Source organism: Cupressus sempervirens, chromosome 3 (assembly GCF_028749045.1).
Source record: "Cupressus sempervirens isolate cs-2001-9-10 chromosome 3, ASM2874904v1, whole genome shotgun sequence".
In the NCBI taxonomy this organism is placed as follows: domain Eukaryota; kingdom Viridiplantae; phylum Streptophyta; class Pinopsida; order Cupressales; family Cupressaceae; genus Cupressus; species Cupressus sempervirens.
The window spans coordinates 405,993,718-406,001,931 of NC_143120.1; positions in this window are offsets into that span (position 1 = coordinate 405,993,718).

Below are 8,214 nucleotides of genomic sequence, written 5' to 3' on the forward strand. Positions count from 1 at the left end.
TCAATATGCCTCCTCCTTGATATACTTGACAACTTCATAGCTTAGAAGGGAAGATACAAGCTATTAATATATTTGTTTCTTATCTAGAGGATCATACCATTCCTTTGAATTCATTTCTTAGTAAAGATACTACTTTCTCTCGGAACGAATATTGCAAGCTCTCATTCAAACAATTCAAGACTTATCTCACTAATTCTCCTATTCTACAATTGTCTTAATCGAATAAGTTGTTCACCCTTTACACCTCTACTTCCTTTAAGGTGCTAACCATTTCCTCATTTCAACATGATCAATGTGGTAAGGAGCATCCTGCATGTTATATAAGTCAAACATTAATTGATTATGAGACACATTACAATATAATTGATAAATAATGTCTTGTTTTAGTTTTTTCTTGTCATAAAATCACACATTAACTCCTTAAAGAAAAAATCTAATGTTTATGTGAAGTTTTATCCTTTGGAGTATGTATCTCTTTTTAAAAATGGACTTGTTATGATGTCTTGCTAAATGGGTCATGGTGCTAATAGAGTTCGACTTGAAGTTTATTCCTCATAAATCAATTAAAGGGCAGGCCTTGATTGACCACTTGGCTAAGGATCCTTCCTCTCTTTCTACATTAGAACCAACTCAATTTTCTCATGAATTTGTCTTACCTATTGGGATAGATGAAACATGAGAATTCTACTTTAATGGATCTAGGTGTGAGAGTAGATCCGGTGTGGGTATTACATTGATACCTCCATCTAAGAAGCCTATCCCTTTATCACATAAACTGAAATTTTAATGCACCAATAATATAGCTGAGTATGAAGCCCTTGTCTCAAAATTGAATGCAACATATGCCAAAAAAATGGTGACTTGTAATTAGTTATTCAAAAAATTAATGGTATGTATCAAAGAAAGAATGATAAATTAACCAAGTATCAAGATCTTGTTATAAGATTAAGTGTAGAATTTTCTTCTTTCTTTATTCAGCCCTTATCTCAAAAAGATAATTTATATATTGACACTATGGCCAATAATACATCTCTTATTTCTTTAGAGGAGGGTGTGTCAAACTTTTAATTCACAATTCAAACCTTGTTAGATCCAAGGATATCACAAGATACCTCATTAGATATTGTTTGTCTCAACACACATGTTGATGAGTGCTATTCACACATCTATCATAACCTAAAGGATGATTCATTTCATGAATTGACTACTAGGAATTATAGAAATTGAATCTAAAAATTAGCATCTCATTATTGTTGACCCTAAACGCAATATTAGTATTGTTTATTAGTGTACAACACTTAGTCATTCACAAGGTAGAGATGGTCGGTCAACACTATGATGGAGTCACTATTAAGGTCGAGCTACATAGTGTAGATGTGTATAATTTTAGTATATATTGAGGCACACATAGTTGTCAAGCACATTAGCAATCGTCAAGCAATTAGTTGTTGCCCAACTATTTACAAGACAACACATTATATAAGCCAAGTACTTTATGAGTTGAATAGTTCAAAGGTTAGAGTAGTTTAAGTTTAGGGACAATATGAAGAAACAAGCACAACTGAGTGTCAGGAAGGTATATGTGTTGAGTTATATAGTTTGTAAATATGAGTTTGGAATGGCACAAAATCCTATGTAAACCATTTGTTGAGCATGATTCATGTTTCTAAGTTTGAGGAGCTAATCATGGAACTAATTACACCTATAATTACACGTCATTAATCCCTATACAAGATGATGGACCAATCAAAAAATTAGAAAGGTCAACCAACGAAAAGAATGATTGTGATCTAGAAGTGTCATAAGATGACTATAAAAGAAGGGTTTCAAGACATAAATTATTGTTGCAAGTTTTGTGTATACAAAGCTGAAGGAGAATCAACAAGTTGTGAAATAAGGTGATCGAGCTATGTAGTGAGGAGATATTGCAAATCAACCACGAAGATGTGAGTATAGTTTTGATAGAAAGGATATGTTATTAGCATCTTAGTGCAAACCAAAGGATCAAGGTACTATTACATTCTAACAATTATATTAGGTGAATCCCTTAACATAGTGGTACTAACATGACTATTGTAAATATCCTAATAGAGTCCTCAATTGTGATATTATAATGATTTAATCAAGGTAGACTGAATAATATTATTATCTTTTATGAGAGTAGACCCCTCAAATGGTAGATCATTAGAGGTGAAAAATTGTAACCATACCCTACACTTTGTTGCTGCAATAGTGAATATTTTGTGAGTGTCATCCCCACTACAATTTTACCTTCACCTTAGAGGGTTGTTATGTTACCAAATCTTGTGTTATGTGTTGATTACTTATTTATGTGTTTATTCAAGCTATTAGATGTTAGATTTGCTATTACATGATGAAGCATGATTAAGGTTAAAGTTGAGATTGTTAGCATGAATGTTGATGGTATTCCTTTAGGGAGGTACCCTAAGCATTGATAGAATAGTTGGAGAGATTATTAGTGTAATTTACACATAGTCATGAGTGTGTTTATCATTGATTTCAATATAGTATTATTTCTATAAAGACTAGCATAGCAGTACATAGAGAATGAGGTTGTAGGAACTGCATATTAATGATGAGATCAAGTGTAGTTGAAGATATGTTCTACATTATTTCTTGATGTCATGGACAAGTGTATGTGCAGAGAGTTGAAGACATGCAAGACTTATTCAAGAGTTATAGAAGACAATGCGCAGATAGAGTACTTGAGAAGTAGTTTATGATGTTTGGATTATATCTCTTAACACAGATAGAATCATGTTAAGTGAAGTTAGATATTGATAGTAGACAACTTGATGATGACATCAATGAGTGCACAAGGTTCAAGCTCGCATGTGTGAGAATTTATATTTACTATGAATTGATAGTATTTTGTAGTTGTGAAAAAATGTAATAAATGATAATATCTTAATGAGGTCCTATTATAATTAATTGGGAAAGCCTCAAGGTCAACTTAGTAAATTATTTTGGGGATATGGTATAAAGGAAGGTTATTTTCCTTGTGGTGAAGAGTGCAAGAGATGTGAGCAAGGTGTGAAAGTGTGATTTGTGCAAGTGATATTCAAAATTGGTAAATGTGTGTAAGCAATCAAAGGGATCAATGTTTTCAAAGTTTGAAGATACGGTATTGAGATCTGAGAAGGTTTTTGGTGCTATATTGGTATAGTAAGAGGATAGAGAAAGAATTTGGGTTGCAAAGTTCAATTTCATTTTTATTATTCTACAAGGAATAATATAGAGGCCAGTTGGATAGTGAGTTCAATGGTCTTTCCCCTAAAGTTGTTTGGACAGTGGGTGCATCTACCTTCTATAACTCCTAATAGGGTTGGCACAACTCCTAACATGGTTGAAATCTCCTAACAGGGATTCAAAGTCTCCTAATAGGGACTAATATGTACTAAATGTATTTCATTGGCTTCTAATAGAGTCCATCATCTTACAAGGAACTTATATATTAGTACAACATTTTGTGGGTACCATCCCCATTGGGTTTTTTCCTCTGATCAAGGGTTTCCCTAGTTAACATATTTGGTGTTATTGTATATGTGAATCTTCTTATATATGTTGACCATATTATTCATATGCTTAAGGTTTAATAAGGCTAATAAAAGTTGTATTGATCTAATAACTAATTCACCCCCCCTCTCAGTTATCTTGGTGGACTTTACTTTCTAATAATTGGTATCAGAGCATTAGGTCCTTGAAGAAAAATCTTAACAACTTAAGGAGATCAATGACTAGTCATTTCAGAAAAGAAATTCCTAAGTTTAATGGGTTAACTATGGTTATTGGAAATAGAAGATGAAGATACATTTGTTATGTATGAGTCTAGGATATTGGCCAATGACAAAGAATGAAAATAAGATTGTGGAAGAAAGTAAAATTGAAGAATGCAGTGAAATTGAAATAGATCTATTTATGTGTAATATGCTTTCCAGAGAAGCATTATTGTCATCTCTTTGTGAAAATGAATATAGTCAAGTAAAATCCTTAGAAACATCTCATAAAATTTGGATAGCTTTGTAATCTAATTTTGAAGGTGATAAACATGCTAAGAGAAACAACTACATATGTTTGTTTCAATATGCTAAGATGATAGAAGATGAATATGTAATAAGTTATATTGGTAGAATATCATTAGTTTTTGTAGGAATCAAGATGGATCTAAAGATGAATATGAGATTATTTGGAAGATATTGAAAACCTTGACACCACCATTCAAGTAGACAATGCCAATGATTGAGCAAGTGATGCTTTGCACTAGGAAGTTTACCAAAGAGACTCTTCTTGGAATTTTGGAAGCAACAGAAGTGAGCTTGAAGTAGATTGGAGATTTTCTTAGAGTGGAAACCACTTTTAGTACATTAAGTATTTGTCCTCCCTTGTAAAGAAGTACAAGAACCATTGTAGACTATGCTAGTAGCAACATATCTAGATCTAAGGAGGACAAAAGGATTGAAGAAGGAATTACCTTGCTTGTAAGGAGAGAGCCAGACAATAAGAGAATCTTTAAATATTGGGCTTGTAATGAATTTGATCATTATGCTTCTAAGTGTCCTAAAAGAGAGAGAAAGCATTAGAAAAATTTAAAGTCTAGAAAGCCTAGAGATTGTCTATATTCAAATAAAGATGATGATTCTGATAAAAGAGTTTAGAGTGAAAGTGATGATGAGTTAGGATTTGTCACTATAAAAGAAGAAAATCCTAAAATAGAAGTTAGAGAAGAGAAAGCCCTAGCTTTGGAAGTTGAAAAGAAAGTTGATTAGACCATAGATAATGGTTGTTCACATTATATGACTAGTGACATGAATAAATTTTTTAAGGTCAATAGTCATGATGGAGGGATTGTCAAAGTTGGTAAAAATATAGCTTGTCATATCAAGGGGATATGATCTATTACTCTTGATGGAAAGACTAACACAAATAATGTTTACTTTGTTGATGGATTAAAGTATAACATATTGAGTGTTGGATAGTTGGTTGATAACGGATATCAATTACAATTCAAAAACAAGACATGCATTATCAAGGATAAAAATGGTAAGTTGATTGGCACTTGTACAAGATCTAGAGGTAATTTTTTTCAGCTAAACCCTACAAAGATGATACGTTTGGTTGCAAAATCAGATAACAATTGGTTGTAGTATAGAAGGTTTTTTCATATAAACTTTGATAATAGTATGAAGGCTAGTAGTACTTTTGTTGTTAGATATTTATCAAAAAATTGTAAAACCTACTAATATTGTGTGTAAATAATGTGTTTTGGCTAAGCATAAGAAAATTTCCTTTCCTAGAGAGAATTTCACTACAATGAAAAAATTGGAGATTGTTCATACAAATCTCAATGATCCTACTAGGACAAGAGGATTCTACGGTGAGAGGTACTTCATGATTTTTGTTGATGACTTAACTAGGATGATATGGGTAGTGTTCCTTAAAGAAAAGTTTGACGTATTTGAGAAGTTTAAGTTGTTCAAGAATAGAGTTGAGAATGAGTTTGGAGTGAAGATCAACTATATAAGACTAGACAGAGGTGGAGAATTTACCTTGAATGAGTTTAACACCTTTTGTGAAGTGAATGGAATTTAAGAGACATCTATCAGCACCTAAGATTACTAAGAAAAATGAAATTACTAAAAGAAGAAATTGGTATGTTATAGAAGAAACAAGAGATATGATGTTTGAGAATGATATTTCAAAGAAAATTTTGAGAGAAGCAGTCAATACATCAAAATACACAATGAACAGAGTACAAATCATAAAAGGTATGAACAAAACACCTTATAAACTTTGGTTTGGACATACACCATCAGTGAAATATTTCAAAATTTTTGTAAGAAAATGTTATATCAAGAGAAATGATGACATTAGTAAGTTTGATAAGAAGCAATGAAGGTATATTCCTTGGTTATTCGCTGAAATAAACGATTATCGATGTTTTAATAAAAGAACTAAGACTATTCTCTAGTGCACAAATATAAAAGTGGATGAAAAGTTTGGAGTCAAAGAAAGAATGTTTGATTATAATTCCAATGAAGAAGATGCTACTCCTAAGCCTATCATAGAAAATGTTAAAACTTTCTTTGGGACTAACAATGATTTGCAAAATGATATTCATGTTGTGGAACATAGAGAATAATTAAGATATGATCCTAGAGAAGAAGTAAGAGTCGAGTTAGTAATGCCTACACCTAATTAGAATTTGACAAAGAATCACCTTGCTAATCATATTATTGGAAGCAAAGAAAAAGGAGTTATGAAAGAAACAAAGTTCATGAAGAATTGTTTTTGATTTCTCAATTTGAACCAAAGAGTGTAGATGAGGTATGCAAGGATGATCATTGAATTCAAGTAATGAAGGAAGAACTAGATCATGTGAGAAGAATGAGACATGGGAATTGGTTCCTAGACCTACAGATAAGACTGTTATAGGAACTAAATGGGTTTTTACAAACAAGATGAGGTTGTAAGAAATAAAGAAATATTGGTATGTAATAGATATCCACAACAAGAAGGTATAGACTATGAAGAGATTTTTTCCCTTGTTTCCAGAACTAAAGAAGTAAGGATGTTCTTGGCTTATGCAACAACTAAGAAGTTCAAAGTGTATTAGATGAATGTGAAGTCAACATTTTTGAATGGAGAACTTGAAGAATAAGTCTATATTGAGAAGCTTGAAGATTTTCCTTTGACATCAGAAGGATACATGGTATGTAGATTGAAGAAAGCATTGTATGGACTAAAGTAAGCACCTAGAACCTAGTATGTGAGGTTGGACAAGTATTTGGGAAAAATAGGATTTGCTAAAGGTATTGCAGATAGTAAGTTATATTTGAAAGAAATTGAGAATGACTTGTTGGTTATTGTGATATTTGTGGATGATATAATCTTTAGAGTTAATGATTAAGCAAGTGAAAAAAATGCTAATGAAATGAAGAATGAATTTGAGATGAGTATGATTGGTGAGATGAGATATTTATTAGGTGTGTAGATTGTGTAGAATAGTGATGGTATTTCCTTATCACAGACTAATTATTTGAAAGACTTGTTGAAAATATTTGGTTTAGAAAGTTCTAAGTCTATTGGTACACCTATGATAACTGGTCACAAGTTATCGAGCAAAGATGAGACATCTAGAGTTAAGCTAGAAAAAGTACAGATCCATGATTGGAGGTTTGCAATATCTGACTCAAACCAAACTAGATATACTAAATGCAGTTGGTATAGTAGCAATTTTTCAAGTAGACCCTAAAGAATCACAATACACATCAATAAAGAGAATATTTAAATGTTTGAAGGGTACACTTGATTTTGGCTTGTGGTGTGATAGATCAAATGACTTTGATCTATGTGCATATACTGATGCAGATTGGGAAAGCAAATGGATGATAGAAAGAGTACAAGTGGAAAATAATTTTTCCTTGGAAGAAGATTATTTTCTTGGCTGAGCAAGAAAAAAGACAGTATTTCATAGACTACAACAGAGGTAGAGTATGTAGCAGCAATAAACTAGTGTAGTTAGATCATGTGGATGAAACAAATGTTGAAGGATATTGGCATAGAGTTTTTAGGAATTGTTATCATACATTGTGATAACACAAGTCCAACAAGCATGTCTAAGAATCCTGTGTTATATTTGAAGTCTAAGCATATATTGATTAAGTATCATGTTCTAAGAGAGAAATTTGTAGAGAAATAAATCAGATTAGATTATGTGAATATGAAAGAGAAGATTGTAGATCTTTTTGTGAAGCCTTTTCATAAAGATACTTTTGGATTTTTTTGAGTTATTCTTGGAGTTATTCTCCTACCTACTTCTAAATAGATGATGTGGAGAGTGCATTAGTCAAATGATATAAATCACTATTTTTTATTTGGACTAAATGCTGATGTTTTCTATATGGGGGAGGATATGTGGTTGATAAAAGTCATTAAGAACTCTTGGTACTGTCTTTGGAAACTTGATCTAGTTGAAGACTTTGAGCATATGATTGACATAATTATACCTTTTTCATTGATGTCAATGAGGGAGAGATTGCATGAAAAACATCTTCTGATAGTATGAGGGAGATGTATATGAGGAAGAAAATGAATGGGGGAGAAGTGTTCATAAGATATTATTTGAGAAGTATATCAATGGGGGAAGTGTGAGCAACTTATGCCATCCATGTAAGAATGAGAAAGCAAAGATGA